Source organism: Antechinus flavipes, chromosome 1, assembly GCF_016432865.1.
Source record: "Antechinus flavipes isolate AdamAnt ecotype Samford, QLD, Australia chromosome 1, AdamAnt_v2, whole genome shotgun sequence".
NCBI lineage: Eukaryota > Metazoa > Chordata > Mammalia > Dasyuromorphia > Dasyuridae > Antechinus > Antechinus flavipes.
The window spans coordinates 227,848,573-227,865,996 of record NC_067398.1 but is presented as its reverse complement, the minus strand read 5'-3'; the positions used below and the strand labels follow the sequence as shown (position 1 = coordinate 227,865,996).

General features: G+C 34.7%; 1 protein-coding gene across 3 annotated transcripts in view; it reads left to right on the top strand.

Moving 5' to 3' along the window:
• LOC127561895 (tubulin polyglutamylase complex subunit 2-like) overlaps positions 1 to 17,424 on the top strand; it is an 877,998-nt gene that overhangs the window by 242,886 nt on the left and 617,688 nt on the right. The window lies entirely within an intron of this gene.

The following is a 17,424-nucleotide window of genomic DNA, read 5'->3' as shown; positions in this document are numbered from 1 at the left end:
AGAGAAGAACTTTTAAGATTCTAGTTCTTTTAAGGGTTAAACTTGAGCAGGGTTTCTACAATCTGCCCACTCTGCCTCTTACTGTTTTCTGCAGTTTTGTTTCTGACTTAATCAATCAACCTGACGTTAATCACCAAAATTACCAATGAATTCTTATTTTAAATTATGTTTTGTTGTTTGCTACTAGTTTTTAGATAACAATCTAGAAATAAAATCTATACATTTAAGCGAGTTTTATTAAAACGAGGGGATTTTATGCCACCAGACATTTTGTTGAAACTATAATCTTCTTTTGAGGAGCCAGAGGAATTAAAATACATGTTTATAAGGGCCAGCAACCCTTACCCAAATTAAAATCAGAGACTTTCAAAGTAAAAAACAAAAAAGTATTTGTTAGGATCTGGGGAGAAAGGGCAACTCCCAACAGAGAAGAGTGTAAAGCACAAACTGCAAAATACAAGATCGTAGTCAGAAGCCTCCATCCCCTTCTGACTTTTCTTCCATTGGCCAGGGAGTCCAGGCTTACAAGCTAACTAGGAAATCTACTCTAGAGACAAAGAATACTGGTCAATAACATACTCTCTACCCGCTTAGGTGCTTAAAAGGTCTGGAGGGGATAGGAGGAGATTGTAAGTTTAGCTAAAATAATCAAATACCTGCAGCTTTTAGCTATAGCTCAACTTGTTACTGCAAAGTCTCAAGTCAGGTCTTCACTCAGTTCATCCCATTCATAAAGCATGACATGGATCAAAGATAAAATCATTTGGATTTATAATTTCTAAAGTTAAGGAAATTAAAATAGTTGGTTTGTTAGGATATAACCCATTTAATAACTACTTAAAAACAGAACTAATAGCAATGAGGAGACAGAAGAAAGTCCTACACTAATAAAATTATGAAAAAATTCTTATTTTAAGGAAGTTTAATTCTGTTCTTCCAACTGCATATTATGTATTCATGCAATCAGCAACATAAAACGTATGTATTTAGCCTTTTTTTAGCCATGTAAATAAATGTATTTCAATTAAAATGCAAAAACATTGTATTTAACCTAAAATAAGAAAAAAAATTTTTTTGAACTGGAAATTCTCTTCCTCTTGCTTATCCTCTCACCCATTGAAGCAAGAAATGTAATATCCATTATACATGTGAAAACAAAACATTTCCATATTAGTCATGTTGCAAAAATAAAATGAAAAATAATCCTTCAATCTGTACACAGACTCCATCACTTCTCTCTCTGGAGGTGGTAACATTTTCCATCATAAGTCAGAATTGCCTTGGATCATTTTATTAATGAGAATAGCTAAGTTATTCACAGTTGATCCCTAGATAATATCACTGTCACTGTGCCCAATGGTCTCTTTCTGCTCACTTCACTTTGCCTAAATTCATATGTCTTACCAGATTTTTCTGAAATCAACCTGCTTGTTATTTCATAATCCTTTTCCATCACAGTCTTGTACTACAACTTGTGCAATTATTCCCCAATTGATGGGCATCACCTCAATTTCCAATTTCTTTGTACCATAAGAACAGCTACTATAAATATTTTTGAACATGACTCCATTTCCTTTTTCTTGATCTCTTTGGGATACAAATAGTGGTATTGCTAGGTCAAAGAATATGGAGTTTTATAATTCTTTGGGCATAGTTCCATATTGTTTTCCAGAATGATTTAGTTCATGTTTATAACTCCACCAACAATGCCTTAGTGTCCCAATTTTTCCTCATCTCCAATATGTCTCATTTTCTTTTTGTTATGTTAGCAAAACTGATAGGTATGAGGTGGTATCTCAGAATTGTTTAATTTGTATTTTCTCTAATAATGATTTAGTTGATTTTTCATATGACCAGAGATAGCTTTGATTTTTATGAAAATTGCCTGTTCATATCTTTTGATCATTTATCTATTGGGGAATGCCTCATAGTTTTATACATTTGCTTCAGTTTGCTATATTTGAGGTGAAGTTTTTATAGAGAAGCAGTAAAAAATTTCCCCCCCAGTTTCTTGCTTTCTATCCGATCTTGGTTGCATTGTGTAAAACCTTTTAATTTAATGTAATCAAAATTATCCATTTTTCTTCCCATTATCCTTTCTGACTTGTTTGGTTGTAAATTCTTCTTTTATCCATAGATTCAACACATAAGATTTTCCACAATGCTCTAATTTGCTCATAACATTACCTTTTATGTCTAAATCATGTACCCTTTTCAACCTTATCTTAGTTTATGGTATAAGATATTGAGCTATACTTTTGTTGTTATTGGTAAGTCATTTCTACCCTGTCCCTTTCTTTGGATTTTCTTGGCAGAGATACTGGAAAACTTTGCCAATTTTTTTCCTCCAGCTCATTTTACGTGAGGAAACTGAGACAAACAAGTGACTTGCCCATGAGTCATTCAGCTAGTAAGGGTGTGAGACCAGATTTTAACTTAAGTCTTAAGTTAACCTACTGACTCTACATCCTACACTCTATCCAGTGTCTACCAATCTGCTTTACAGTTTTTCCAGCAATTTTTATCATTATATTACATTCTTGTCCCAAAAGCTTAGATCTTTGAGTTTATCAAACAGTAAGTAAACATATACTAATGTGTATTGTGTATATGATTCTCCCTCCCCTTCCCCCCCACCGATCCGCCACTCTATTTCTTATCCTGTACTAGATCATTTTCATGATTACCACTTTGTAATATCTTTTGAAATCTGGTATTACTAGACTGCCTTCCTTTAATTTTCCCCCCCATTGATTCCCATAATGTTCTTGACCTTTTATTATTTTTTTAATCTATAAAATAATTTTTTGGTAATGTGATATAGCACTGGATAAGTAAATTGATTTAGTTAGAATTATTTTTATTAAATTGGCTCAGACTATCAATAATTAATATTCCTCTAGTTTAAATCTATCTTTATTTATTGCTAAGTTCAAATTATGTTCCCTGTAGTTCCTATGTTTTTCTCGGCAGGTAGACTCCCAAGTATTTTTTACTGACTGCAGTTTTCAGTGGAACTTCTCTTTCTATCTTTTCCTGCTGGACTTTGTTGGTAATATAGAGAAATGCTAATGATTTATGAGGGTTTATTTTATGTCCGGCAATTTGGCTAAAGTTGTTAATTGTTTCAACTAGTTTTTAAGTTGAGTCTATAGGATTCTCTAAGTGTATTATTATATCCACATGCAAAGAGTTTTGTTCCTTCATTGTCTATTCTAATTCCTTCCATTTCTTTTTATTATTATATCCACATGCAAAGAGTTTTGTTCCTTCATTGTCTATTCTAATTCCTTCCATTTCTTTTTCTTGTCTTTTATCTATAGCTATAAGTTCCAGTACAATATTGAATAATAGTTCTGATAACATACTTCCTTGCTTCATCCCTGATATTACTAGGAAAGAGTTCTAGCTCATTTGCATTACATTTTAGGTAGATATTACTTAGTGTTTTTAATAGAAATGAGGATCATATATTGTCAAAAGTTTTGTCTGTATATTTTGAAATAATCAAATTATTTTTGTTATTTTTATTACTAATATGGTCAATTATGCTGATAATATCCCTAATATTGAACCCCCTTGCATTCCTAGTATAAATCCCACTTGGTCACAGTGATATCTTTGTGATATATTACTGTAACATGCTTGCTAATATTTTATTTTAAAATTTTGTATCAATATTTATTAGAGAAATTGGTTTATAGTTTTCTTTCTCTGTTTTAATTCTTCCTGGTATTAATTAATTAATTCCTAAAAGGAATTTGGTAGTACTCTTTTGCCAATTTTTCCAAATAGTTTATATTATATTGGAATTGGTAGTAGTCCTTGGTTCTCAAAGAGGACTATGGTAATCAGAAAGGTAATGTTATGACTTACAAATGAATTGGATTTAAGTGAGTCAGGCCTGTGCAAAGTCACCATCCTCACTCTCTTCTCCAGAGCTATCTGGGTCCAGTAGCAAGATAGAGATCAAAACACATTATACAGAATTGGAATAGCAGCTAAAGTAGTGCTTTGGAGAAAATTTATGTCTCTAAACATTTTCATCAAAAATTCCACACAGTCCCCACAACCCTCTCTCTGTGTGCAGGTGGCTCTCTCAATGAACAAGCCCATTGGAACTGGCTTGAATCACCTTGCTGTTGAAGAGAGCCGCATCCATCAGAATTGATCATTCTATAATCTTGCTGTTGCCATGTACAATGATCTCCTGGTTCTGTTCATTTCATTTAACATCAGTTCATGTAAATCTCTCCAGGTTCTCTGAAATCATCCTGCTGATAGTTTCTTATGGAACAATAACATTCTTCCATAACATTCATATAATATAATTAAACTTTAGAGATTTCCCTAGTATAACTGTGAGACAGAAACATGAACCAATTAATTAAAAGCATTCACTATTTACTAAGCACTTTGATAAGCATTCTAGTTATAATACAAATGTGAGACCATTTCTTCTCTCAAGTTGCTTACATTCTAAGCTACTATTTGTAATTGGTACTTTGAAAAAAATTTTGTATGGTTCTCTTGAAGAAGGAAGAACAAATAACAACTTCTGACTAATAATAGCTGCCCCATTGGGGACCCAGCTGGCCAGGCCAGTTCAAATTAGGTAATGTAGCTCTTTTCTTCTTTTTTTCCTCCTACCTTCCTTCCTTGCATCCTTTTCTCCCTTCCTCCTTGTTCTCTTCCACACAGGGAATCATACCCTTAACTGTGGGTGCTCTGCCCAAAGAAATGTACATTTTTATCCTCCACAAGATATTTTGGGGTTAGTAAGCTAGATTTTTTTTAAGTACCATGCCTTCCATCCACCTCACTCTGGATTTCATAGATGGATCAACAATAGAATCTCAGTCCAAGTCTCACTTGGTCATTGTTTGGACCCTGTTAGCTCAGAGTTAGTGTAAATAGCAATTGTTTCTGTTTTGGACAGAAACATTAGAGTTTTCCCCTTCCAGCTTGATTATTATTATTTTTTTGACTAGTAAAAAAGACTATTCTTTGCTTCAGGTCTCCTTATCTAGCCTTAATCACTGAATGGGCTTTGTCTCAGAGAAACTAAGACTTAGGAATATATATGTGTGTATATACCAGAGTGGACTTAAAAAACAGAATCCCACAATATGTTGTTTACAAGAAACACATTTCACACAAAAAGACACATACATAGTAAAAGTAAAAGGCTGGAATAGAATTTATTATGCTTCAGCTTGAATGGGACCAGGTAAAGATTTCAAAGAGGCTATAGGATCTTAGGCCTAAATTTCAGGAAGTCACATAATCCATATCCTCAGAAGGCTATAGGGCAGAAAAGGTCAGACTCTAGGACTAAGCTTCAGAAAGTTGTGTAATCCCCAGGAAGTGGACAGCATTGTTGACTGCTGGTCAATGGTTACTTCCTTTTCAGCCATCCAATGAATTAAAAAATCAACAGGAAGGGAGGGTGTATTCATGGCTTCTTTGCTATATAATCCATTCTCTGCTTCTGCCATGTGTCACACATCATGCTAGACTGTCCAGTTGATGTGCTTGGACCACTTCTGGCAAGAACTGAATAAAATGCTTTCTGTTTGTATCTGGAGATTCCTCCAAGTAGTCAATTTGGGTAAGGAGGGTCTAGCTCCCCATCCCACAAAAGCTGAAATGAAAAAAGCAGGGGTAGCTATTCTGAGCAAGAGAAAAAGTAAAAATAGATCTTATTAAAAGAGATAAGAAAGAAAAGTACATCTTGATAAAGGATATAGTAAACAATACAGTAGTAATGATGTAATATGATTTTGTGGTCCCCTGATATTAGAGGGGCTTCTGTTCTAATAATAAGTCACTAAATCCTAGATCTTCTGGTTTTGGAGTCTGCTTCAAGAAAACTCCCAAGCTAATCTGTCTAATTACCACTCCTCAGTCAGATAGCTTCTGGCCTCAGGAAACTCCCACAGATCAAATTCCTGAGACAGTAGTAGTATAGATCACTCCTCAATTCATTGCTGACTATCAAATAGATAATCTGTTGGTCAGTGATAACTAAATTCCAGCGACACTTCTCAATTCATTGCTGACTGGTAATCTTGTCAGCCAGAACAAAATTCCTGAGATCATTCCTCCATCCTATCTATGAGCCATAAAATTAGCACATCAATGATTGAAAGCTGGATAAACGTGTCTCCTTGCCTCTGTTTCTCTGCTAATTTCTTCTGGAAATTCAAACCTGCTTATAATGGTGTTACAATTACAATAAACTTTGTCCCTTGACTAGGAAATGGATTCAAGTCTACAAATTCCTTTGAAACACCTCACGACACTGGTCTGTGACCCCAACTTTTGGTTTCCCTTTTCTAATCTCAACAGTAATAAGTGGTAGAGCAGCTAAATTCCTGGAGAAAATTTTAAGCCAGTTACAGGAAGAAATAGCCAAACTATACTAGTAGGGGATTTCAATATTTCCCTCTCAGAATCTGACAAATCTAATCACAATATAAACAAGAAACTAGGGAGATTACTAGAATCTTAGAAAACCTCAATATGATAGACCTCTGGAGAAAACTGAATATGGAAGAAAGGAACATACCTTTTTCCCAGCAGTACATGGCACCTACACAAAAATTGACCATGTATTACAGCATAAATTTGATTTCACAATCAAATGCAGAAAGGCAAAAATAGTAAATGTTTCCTTTTCACACCACAATACAATAAAAATTATATTTAAAAAAAAATAGGGAAAAATAGACTAAAAATCAATTGGAAATTAAATAATCTAATTCTAAAAAATGAGTGGGTCAAACAACAAATCATAGAAACAATCCATAATTTCATCCAAGAGAATAACAATGTGAACATACCAAAATCTATGGGATGCAGCCAAAGCAGTTCTTGGGAGAAATTTTATATCTCTAAATAGCTATATGAATAAAATAGAGAAAGAGAAGATCAATGAATTGGGCATGCAACTAAAAAAGCCAGAAAAAGAACAAATTTTAAAGCTCCAATTAAATACCAAATTAGAAATTCTGAAATTCAAAGGAGAAATTAATAAAATTGAAACTAAGAAAACTATCGAACTAGTAAATAAAATGAAGAGTTGTTTTTTTAAAAAACAATAACAAAATAGATAAACCTTTGATTAATTTGATTAGAAAAAGGGAAAAAAACAAATCACCAACATAAAAAATGAAAAGGGTAAACTTATCACTAATGAAAAAGAAATTAAAGCAATAATACAGAGTTATTTTGCCCAAGTGTATGGCAGCAAATCAAAAAATTCAACAACCTAAATGAAATGAATAAGTATTTACAAAAATATAAACTGCCTGAATTAACAGAAGAGGAAATCAATTACTTAAATAGTCCCATTTTAGAAAAAGAAATTGATGTGTAAATATGTATGCATATATTGGATTTAACATATATTTTTGCCATGTTTAACATATATTGGATATATATTGGAGGGCATGGGAAAGGGGAAAAATTTAAACACAAAATTTTGCAAGGGTCAATGTTGAAAACGTATCCATGCATATGTTGAAAATAAAAAGCTGTAATAAAAAGAAAAAAAAAAAATTGAACAAGCTATTAATGAACTCCCTAAGAAAAAATCTCCAGGGCCAAATGGATTCACAAGTGAACACTACCAAATATTTAAAGAAAAATTAATTCCAATACTATGTAAGCTATTTGGGGGGGAAAAAACTGCCTCATTTAAATCCGATTCACTAGCAAGTCAAAGTATCACCTTCCTGAAATCATGATCTTAGAAAAGGAAGAAGTAACAACAATATGGCATGGGAAGTTGCAAATCACAAAGACTGAATGGAATAATATAAAGTCCATTAGCACATACTTTCCAGAGACAATGAGAGTAATTGAGGTGTCTCTATCTTAAGTATGTTTCCTATAGGCAATATATTGTTGGATCTTATTTTAATTACTCTTATGTTTTTACATTGTCTAAATTTCACCCTTTTATATTATGTTTAAAAAAGAAAGAAGAAAAAAAAGAAGGAAAAGGGGAAAAAACAGTTAATATACAGAAAAAAACTTGATAAACACTCTATAATGAAATGGGACAAGGTGTTTTTTCATATCTTTTCTTTGAAATCAAGTTTGTTCTTTGTGATATTGCAACATTTGTTTTCCTTTTAAAAATTCATATCAACAAGTGTTTTTATATCAGTTTTGCTTTTGTGTATTTACCCTATTCCAGAAAACTATACCATACAGAAATAAAATTTTAAAATATGAAATTGATTTGAATAATTTTGAGGATTTTACAAGTAATAATGTAGAATCAAACAATGTTCTAATTCTATAAAAGCTAAAAAGATAGTCAACACTATTTCCAACAGTAGGGCTAAAGTTAAAAGGACCTTCAATTTGATGAAATGTACAAATGTAATTTGTATAAGGATGAAAAATAGTTTAAGCAGATCATGTGTCAGATTTAATAAAATAAACATATTGAGAAAAGAGGTGATCAAGATAGAATTCTGTTTGTCAAAGTTTGGTTGAATTGCAACCACAGGTTGACAACGGATAAAAGAGTATAGTAAATGGGGGTTAAGTGACTTGCCCAGGGTCACACAGCCAGGAAGTGTTAAGTGTATGAAGTCAAATTTGAAATCAAGTCCTCCTGACTTCAGCGCTAGTACTCTGTCCACTATGCTACCTACCTGCCCCTACTGATGCAACTCTAGTGGTAGAGAATTGATGTGAGAATCCCCTCTTTGGTCGGAGGCACAGGTCCAACATGAAAGAATTCATGAACTCAAAAAGTCTGAATGGCAAGGGATTTTTATTGGCACTGAAAAGCCAGCTTTGCTAGGAAGACAGACTTCTCAGTGGCAAGAGTCCTATTAGGAAATAAAGGTTATCATTGAGAGAGAGTGTCTTTACAATGGGCAAGAGTCCTGGGAGGCAGCTGTGCCAAAAAAAAGAGGTCCCTTGGCAAAGCATAATCCTACTTTGGATTTATGCAGAGATTTGGAGTTCAAAATAGTCGTTTTATAGTAGTCTGAGGCTTGGTTCCAGTTGAAAAGAGTCAATACCCCCAGGCCTAGATACTTATCTTGGACTTTCAACCACTCAATAGGAATGTCTGGCCCAGATCTCCTAGAGCCTGGAATTTCCTGAAAGGGGATCTGGCTACCCCCAAAAGATCAATGGGGGGTGATTTGCCCAAGATCTTCAATTGAATGATGCTGCTTATCCTAGAAAAGGCCCATCTGGAAAGCATACCCCCGCCCAGACTCTCTGGAGTCTTAGAGCCCAAATCTGTTTTTACAGGGGGACAGAGTTTCAGAGTGATTGTTTTACAGATTAAAGGGGACACAATTTCAGAGTTCACTACTACACATTCTTTTTGTAAGATTTATAATATATACACTTTCCCCCCCCAGTAAGGCTGCTTACAAAACATTTATAAGTACATCATATGTCAATATGGCCAAAGTGTATTGGAAGCTGTATCAATGGATGAGTAGCTTGACTTTTAGGAAAAGAAACTAGCCTAACACTCTTTGTGGGAGATAGGAAGGGAACCATGGTAGATGTTAGTTCTATTTTTGCTGTTTAAAGCATTTGAACTAAAACAAGGTAAGCTAGTTGTAGAGGGTTAGTATTGAATAAGTCCATAAACAGTAAAAGTCTTGTCCAGGAATTACTTGAGACTTACTCACTCTTAGGGCGAACTGTATTGGCTCACCATCTCCCTAACAATCATAAAGACACATTTGGTAAATTCAGGAAAATCATGATGGAGAATGCATGGGACAGGAACAAGGCATTCTTTACTAAACAATAAATCAAAGACATACTTGAGGTAAATACATTAGTATAATAAGTTCTGCTCTGTATTGATAAATATCACAATTATTTACAATTCTTTTGATGTTGATGAGCATCACCATTATACTATTTACAATTCTGTGTTGATAAGTATCTTGGTATTGACAGTTGAGATGGATATGGAAATGCCCTGGAAGCTAGTTTTGTAATACTAATCTAAAAGGTATATAAATGCTGATACTCAGATTAATAAATGGAGACTGCAAAGCCTAACTCCTACCTTGCCATGGATATTCATTCAAACTCTCATTATTTCACTGGAGCTGGATTCAAATTTACTCTTCTGAAAAGAAAAATTCCATAGTCGTGATTAAAATAAGGTACAAAATTTAGGTTAGAGTTTTTGATTCACTTAAATAGAACATTTATAATGTTAAATATCTGAACAATAATTTTCCTAAAATCATTTAATGTGATCAAAGGTAGAAACAGTTATTGCTCTTAAATTGTTAAACCTACATAGCATTAGGCCCATCAAATTCAAATCCAAAATCCATTAAGCTAGCTTCCCTGAACCTTTGCACTTCAGGGAAAAGCTACTGGACTGACTGTGAATTCCTGAATCCCTAAACTCCCATGGCTCAAGTTTCTGTGTTGGGTCAGAGATTCCACTTCTTACACATAGAACAGAAAATTATGTACAAAAAGACCAAAAACTTCAGGCCTGTTTCTTGGGGCCACAGCCTAAGGAGTGACCTTTGGACCCATCTATTTGCCAAAACAATCCTATTTTCCTGATAGATTTTTTTTCACAATGAATTTCTTCTCTAGTATTTTATGATTTAAGATTTATTATTTTGTTTTTCATGTTTATCTGCTGATATTCTATTATCCAGCATGTATTATAGACACACTTGTTAACTATGCATAATTTTATTGCATACATTCTTGCAATGAAGGAAAAGACCAAAAAGAGCCCAGGTCTTTGAACATACACAATATGCCCTGTCTTATGCCAAACCATGTTGGTAGTTGGTACAAGGCATTCTTGATGGATGGCCCTGTTCTTCACTTCAGAATATGCACAGGTATTGTGACTTTTTGTACTGCATAGAAAGTAATTTAATTATGTAATTGAATCAGTGTATTAAGCAGAGCTTTATAGTGTTCCATATTTATTCATTGTACCAGTAACATATGTTTGCTGCAAATGTCACTCTAAAATGATTACCTGGGACAGTGAATTGTTCTGTAAATAGTTGACATATATTTTTATGCTTGTGATATATAATTTCAGATGTCAACTATACTGCAATTATGTCATCAAGGGACTGCAAAATTTCTGATTTGGGAATAGAGAACTGCTTAGACTTTGCCTTGCAGAGGCTTTGCCATCAAGATTAAGAAATAGTAGGACTAAAGCTCAAACCAGAGATTTCTCAGTGTTTCTTCTTTTCCATTCCCTTCAGAAAATTCTACCTTGAGCTTGAGCCTCAAGGAATTTGTGGGATTAGAAAGAAAGAAAAAAGAAAAGGAAGGGACCAAGGAGAGGCAAGTTATTTGGACAAAATACCTTCCTACATGACCATGCCTTTTTTGTTTGTTTGTTTTCCTGAGGCAGTTGGGGTTAAATGACTTGCCCAGGGTCACACAGCTAGGAAGTGTTAAGTGTTAAGTCAGGTCCTCCTGACTTCAGGGCTGGTGCCCATGGCCATGTCATATTGCTACTACTATTTTTAATAGTAGCTTTTGGGGGCTTATGCTGTTTCTGGGAATTGCACAAAAATGTGGCCATTTTGCTTGTGTTTGTTGAATTTTGTTTATTTATTTTTTTATTATAGCTTTTTATTTACAAGATATATGCATGGGTAATTTTTCAGCAGTGACAATTGCAGAACCTTTCGTTCCAACTTTTTCCCTCCTTCCCTCCACCCTTTCCCCCAGATAGCAGGTTGACCAATACATGATAAATATGTTAAGAGTAAAGTTAAATACAATATACGTATTTTGCTGTCTAAAAAGAATCGGACTTTGAAATAGTGTACAATTAGCCTGTGAAGGAAATCAAAAATACAGGCGGACAAAAATAAAGGGACTGGGAATTCTATGTAGTGGTTCATAGTGATCTCCCAGAGTTCTTTCGCTGGGCGTAGCTGGTTCAATTCATTACTGCTCTATTGGAATTGATTTGGTTCATCTCATTGCTGAAGATGGCCAGGTCCATCAGAATTGATCATCATATAGTATTGTTGTTGAAGTATATAATGTTCTCCTGGTCCTGCTCATTTCACTCAGCATCAGTTCATGTAAGTCTCTACAGGCCTTTCTGAAATCATCCTGCTGGTTTGAATTTTGTTTAAATACATTTTAAAAGTTGTGTATGGCTAGAGCAATTCTGTATTTGGGAGACTGGCCAATAAATCCAGGTCTTATAAAGCCTATATATATCACTTTGCTTACTTGATGCAGTTCCCCACTTGGCAGTGGTTGGGGAGCCTCCTTTTTTGGGAGAGGCCTAAGATGCCTCAGAGACTTTGGAGCATACTGAGACATTCTGAACTAGTTCCATATGCTAACCATGTGGTTCATTGGCTGCATTTGCAAAATTGAAATTGGAGATACATTAAAAAGGCCTTAATTGGCTTCTTCCCCAATTAGTTTTCAATGTCTTCTCTTGTTTTGATTCCCTTCTCTGGCAGCATCTATTGGGACAATATTGTGGGAGGAGAGAGAGGCCTTGGGCCTTTTCCTTGAAGGCCAAAATGTGGCTTCATAAATACTGACATACTATCTAATAAGCCTTGCAACCCACTAGTGTATGATGACCTTCCCTTTGAAAATCATTGAATTAGATTCGTTTTCTGTATTTGTGTTTTATTTATGTATTTATAACTTAATAATCCAGTGCCAAAAAATTGTTTTGTCTTTTATTTCAGATAAAGATTAATTTGGAATCTTTGACCCTCTCTGATCTATAAATTTTAAAAAGTCAAAAGAGCAATCCAGCTGAATCCAAGGGTTGAGTCCATGCTGAGTTTAGCAGTCAGCCCCAGGATCAGTGCACCAAAGATCAAGGAACAAACTTTGGGATGATCTCAGTGGTACCATCTGGCAATAATTCCATATGTAAATGTGATGTCAGTGCTATGTAGAAATGTTAATAAGTCTAAGCCCATTTACCCCAGAGAATTTGGTGGTATAGGTCAGAATATGTACCTGCAGTATTGGAGGAAAGGTCTGTACTTTTGTTTTTGCTAGGTCTTCAAAGCAAACATCCCTTTGTAAAGGGACTAATTTTTAAATGGAACTGGGTCACTAGTTACTGATGACTAACTCTGGAAGGAACACCCAAAGGGGCTTGGGAGCTTGAGTTTATAGAAATGGAGAAAGATACCTCACAATCCCTATAAGCCCATGAGGGAGATGTAAATAAGCCTTGGAACATTAAGCCCAGAGGGATACTTACTCTATTTGGAAAGAAGGAAGGAGAATTTATTTCAAGTTGCCACACAACTCAAATGATATTTTTGGTTGCGGAGCTTCAGGAAACCAATCATTAATAAAGATAGTTTACCTGAGGGAGAAAGCAATTGTTAGGACCAGATGCAGTTCCAGAACAGGCAAACCTAATAGCCTTAGAGGTGAGTAAGAAACCGTCCCTTAACTTAGTCCTAAAAGAGGAAGCTATGCTTCAAGGGAAATGGTCACTAAGATGACAAAAAGAAGAGAGGAGAAGAACTGTACTTTAGTGTCCAGGTTTGTGACAGCTCAGTAGATGAGTGATAGTTCAGCCATGGTAAAATTGAATGAGCACTTGAGTCAGAGGACCTGAGTTCAAATCCTAGTAGGTGATGTTTACTACCTGCACAATCCATGAACAAATCACTTATTCTTGCTCAATGTCAGCTATCTCATCTCTAAAATGTGAGACCCTTCCCAGCTCTGTATTGATGATGGTGGTGAGTTTATTCTTATTAGGCTTGCCAGCACCACCTGATGATATAGTTATATTCTTTTATCTGCAATATCATAACATCCAAAAACTGTTGAGCATCTAATGAACTTTGTAATCCATTAAAGTGAGATTATATATCCTTTGACAATTATTTCATTAAGTTCTATTTCTGGATTCTACATTCTACTGATATATTTTTTACCTTATTTGTGTGGTACTAAACAATTTTTATAAATCTGACAAGGAAAGTCTCCATTCATCATTTAAAAAAATTTTTCCTGAACTTTTTTCCATATAATTTGTTATTGATATATCTAATCTTATCATGTAGCCTACTGGAATTTGATTGGCAGTGTAACAAATTAACAAAGTAATTCAAGAAGGATTAACAGTTTTATTAAATATTAGCTAAATAAGAAATTATTTTTAAAATTTAGAATTTGTTCTTTTCCATTAGTCAAATGCCCGCCCAATCTTAATGATCTCTCTTTGTTCTATGAATATATTTCTTTTCTAAGATGTTGAAATGCAGGATCAATCATTAGCATTACTAAATATTTTTCTAAAATCATATTAAGAAAAAATTATTTTATTCTCATACTTTTTAATATGCATAAGATACCTCTCTATTTTTAATCCCTGAATATCTATCAGTTGTTTTTATTTCTATTTTTAATAAAATTTTCCCCATTTATATGCAAAAATGAATGCCCATTTTCTCTCTCCCTCCCTGACACTGTAAGCAACTTGGTATAGGTTAGACACTTTCAATTATGCAAAACATATTGCCATGTTAGTAATGTTTTAAAAGAAGACATAGACCAAAAGGAAAAAAAAAATCATGAAAAAACTCAGAAAGTGAAAAATAGTGTATTTTTATCTACATTCAGATTCCATCAATTCTTTCTCTGGAGGTGGATAGTATTTTTCATCATGAGCTTTTGAAATTGTCTTAGATTATTGTATTGCTGAGTATAGCTAAGTCATTCATATTTAGTCATCATATAATATTGCTGTTACTGTGTAGAATATTCTTTTTTGCTTAATTTACTTTGCATCAGTTCATATAAGTCTTTCTAGGTTTTTTCTGAAATCAGCCTGTTCATCATTTCTTAAAGCACATTAATAATTCATTACAATCACACACCACAACTTGTTCAGCCATTCCCCAATTGATGGACATCTCCTCAATATCCAATTCTTTGCCATCACAAAGAGAGTTGTAAAATACAAAATATTTTTGTAGGTAGGTTCTTCCCCCACCCTTAAAAAAATTTCTTTGGTATATAGATCTATTAGTGATATTGTGAGGTCAAAGAGTATACAGTTTTATAATCTTAAATTGCTTTCCAGCACTGTTGGATCCATTCACAACTCCATCAACAATACATTGATGTCTCAGTTTTCCCACATCCCCTCCAACATTTATCATTTTCCTTTTCTATTATATTAGTCTATGGGAAAGGTGTGAAGTGATATCTCAGAGTTGTTTTCATTTGCCTTTTTCTAATCAAAAGTTACTTAAGGCTTTTTTCATTTGACAATAGATAGCATTAATTTCTTCATTTGAAAACTGCTTATTCACATTTTTTGACTATCTACTGAGGAATGTAAAAATTATTTTAAGGTTTTAGGTGCTTAAAAGAAAAAAAAAATCTATTTCTTATTTTTCTAGTTAAGTTTTTTATACCTATTCAACACAAATAGTTCAACATTGCTCAATATGTAACTATTTATATTTTGCTTTTGATTGTGTGTGGGTGAGGTGCAAGACCCTCTTTCCCAATTAACTAATCAGAGATATCATCAGATATAAAGAGAAAGCATTTATTTAAACCCTGCAGGGAGAAGCCCAGACACATCTGGGAGCCATCCCAACTCCACCATGTGCTCCTTGAACCTGGCCAGTTTCTGGCTTGTCCAGGTTTAAAAGCAAAAGACCCAAGCCTTCTCATTGGATAGACTAAAAGGACATAACCATCCTTGACCAATGGTCACCAATGTTGGCTGCCTCCCACAGGCCACGTCACTTCCTGCAACTTCCTGTATCTCAGAGTTCAAAATTCATCCCTTCAGAGATCAAATAATCTCCCCAAGGCCCCAGCTTTGAGAACAGGGATCATGTGATTCAATACTGAGAAATACTTCATCCAATCAGTCCTATTCAATTGCATTCTAATACTTAATCACAATTATCTCCTCTTCTGATATCTCAGGATAGTAGGTAGTGACCCTACAGTCTTCTTCTTCTCTTTTTTTATTATAGCTTTTTATTTACAAGATATATGCATGGGTAATATTTCAGCATTGACCCATGCAAAACCTTCTGTTCCAACTTTTCCCCTCCTTCCCCCTACCTGCTCCCCCAGATGGCAGGTTGACCAATACATGTTAAATATGTTAAATACAATATATCCATACAGTTATTTTGCTGCACAAGAAGAATCAGACTTTGAAATAAGGTAAAATTAACCTGAGAAGGAAATAAAAAATGCAAGCAGATAAAAACAGAGGGAGTGGAAATGCTATGTAGTGGTTTACTCTCATTTTCTAGAATTCTTTTGCTGGGTGTTGCTGGTTCTATTCATTATTGAACAAATGAAACTGATTTGGTTCATCTCATTGTTGGAGAGGGCCACATCCATCAAAATTGATCATCCTATAGTCTTGTTGTTGAAGCATATAATGATCTCCTGGTCCTGCTCATTTCACTCAGCACCAGTTCATGTAAGTCTCTGCAGGCCTTTCTGAAATCTTCCTGCTGTGTGACCCTATATTCTTGAGGCATACCAATAGAATCTAAGCTCTGGAAGATTCTACCAAGCAGAAAAAAACATTTGAGTATGAAAATGACAAAATAATTGATGGAGGACTAGCCCAGAAATACTCAGAAGTTTATGATCATTTAGTGATTGATTTTTTTTTTTGTCCATGATTACAAAGAAGACTAGAAAAATACAAAATGGCACTCAGTCCTATCTGCTTCCCTTCTGCTATTATTGACAGTGAATGGAACCAGGTGAAGATTTCTCAAAAAGTCATGTCAAAAGTCAAAAAGTGACTACAAAAAGTAGGTCAGACCCTATGCCTAAGTTTCAGGAAGTCGTGTGATCCCTAGTCTCAGAGGGCTATAGGGCAGAAGCGATCAGATTCTAGGTTTAAGTTTCAGGAAATTATGAGACCCTCAGGAAGTAAACAGTATTGCTGACCATTGGTCAACAGTTATTTCTTTTTCAGTCCATCCAATGAAGCCAAGTCTTTTGCAATTTAACCAATTCAATATTTCTGGCTTGCCAGACCAGACACACCATTCTGGGAAATGGAAGCTGAGAGATTTTGTGTCTGCTCAGCTGGTATGTGTTTGAACCTCTTCCTGCAATAATCGAATAAATGCTTCCAGTTTATATCTGAAGAGGCCTCTGAGTAGTCAGTTTGGGTAAGGGAATCCAACACCATCTCATACAGTTTGTGGGGGCTTGTCTGGGATCTGTGACTTCCCAGAGAGAAGCTTGGGGTTCTGATGCAGGGCAGGTGCTGGGATGAGTTTTCTCTAACCATTCTTGAGATCAGACCCTCAGTCTCCCACTCTGTGGAGTATGGGCCTGAAGAGAGGTATCCAAATACAAACAGGAGCATAAGTGTCTGAAAAAGAAGCCTGAGGACAAATGGATGCAGTCAGGTAA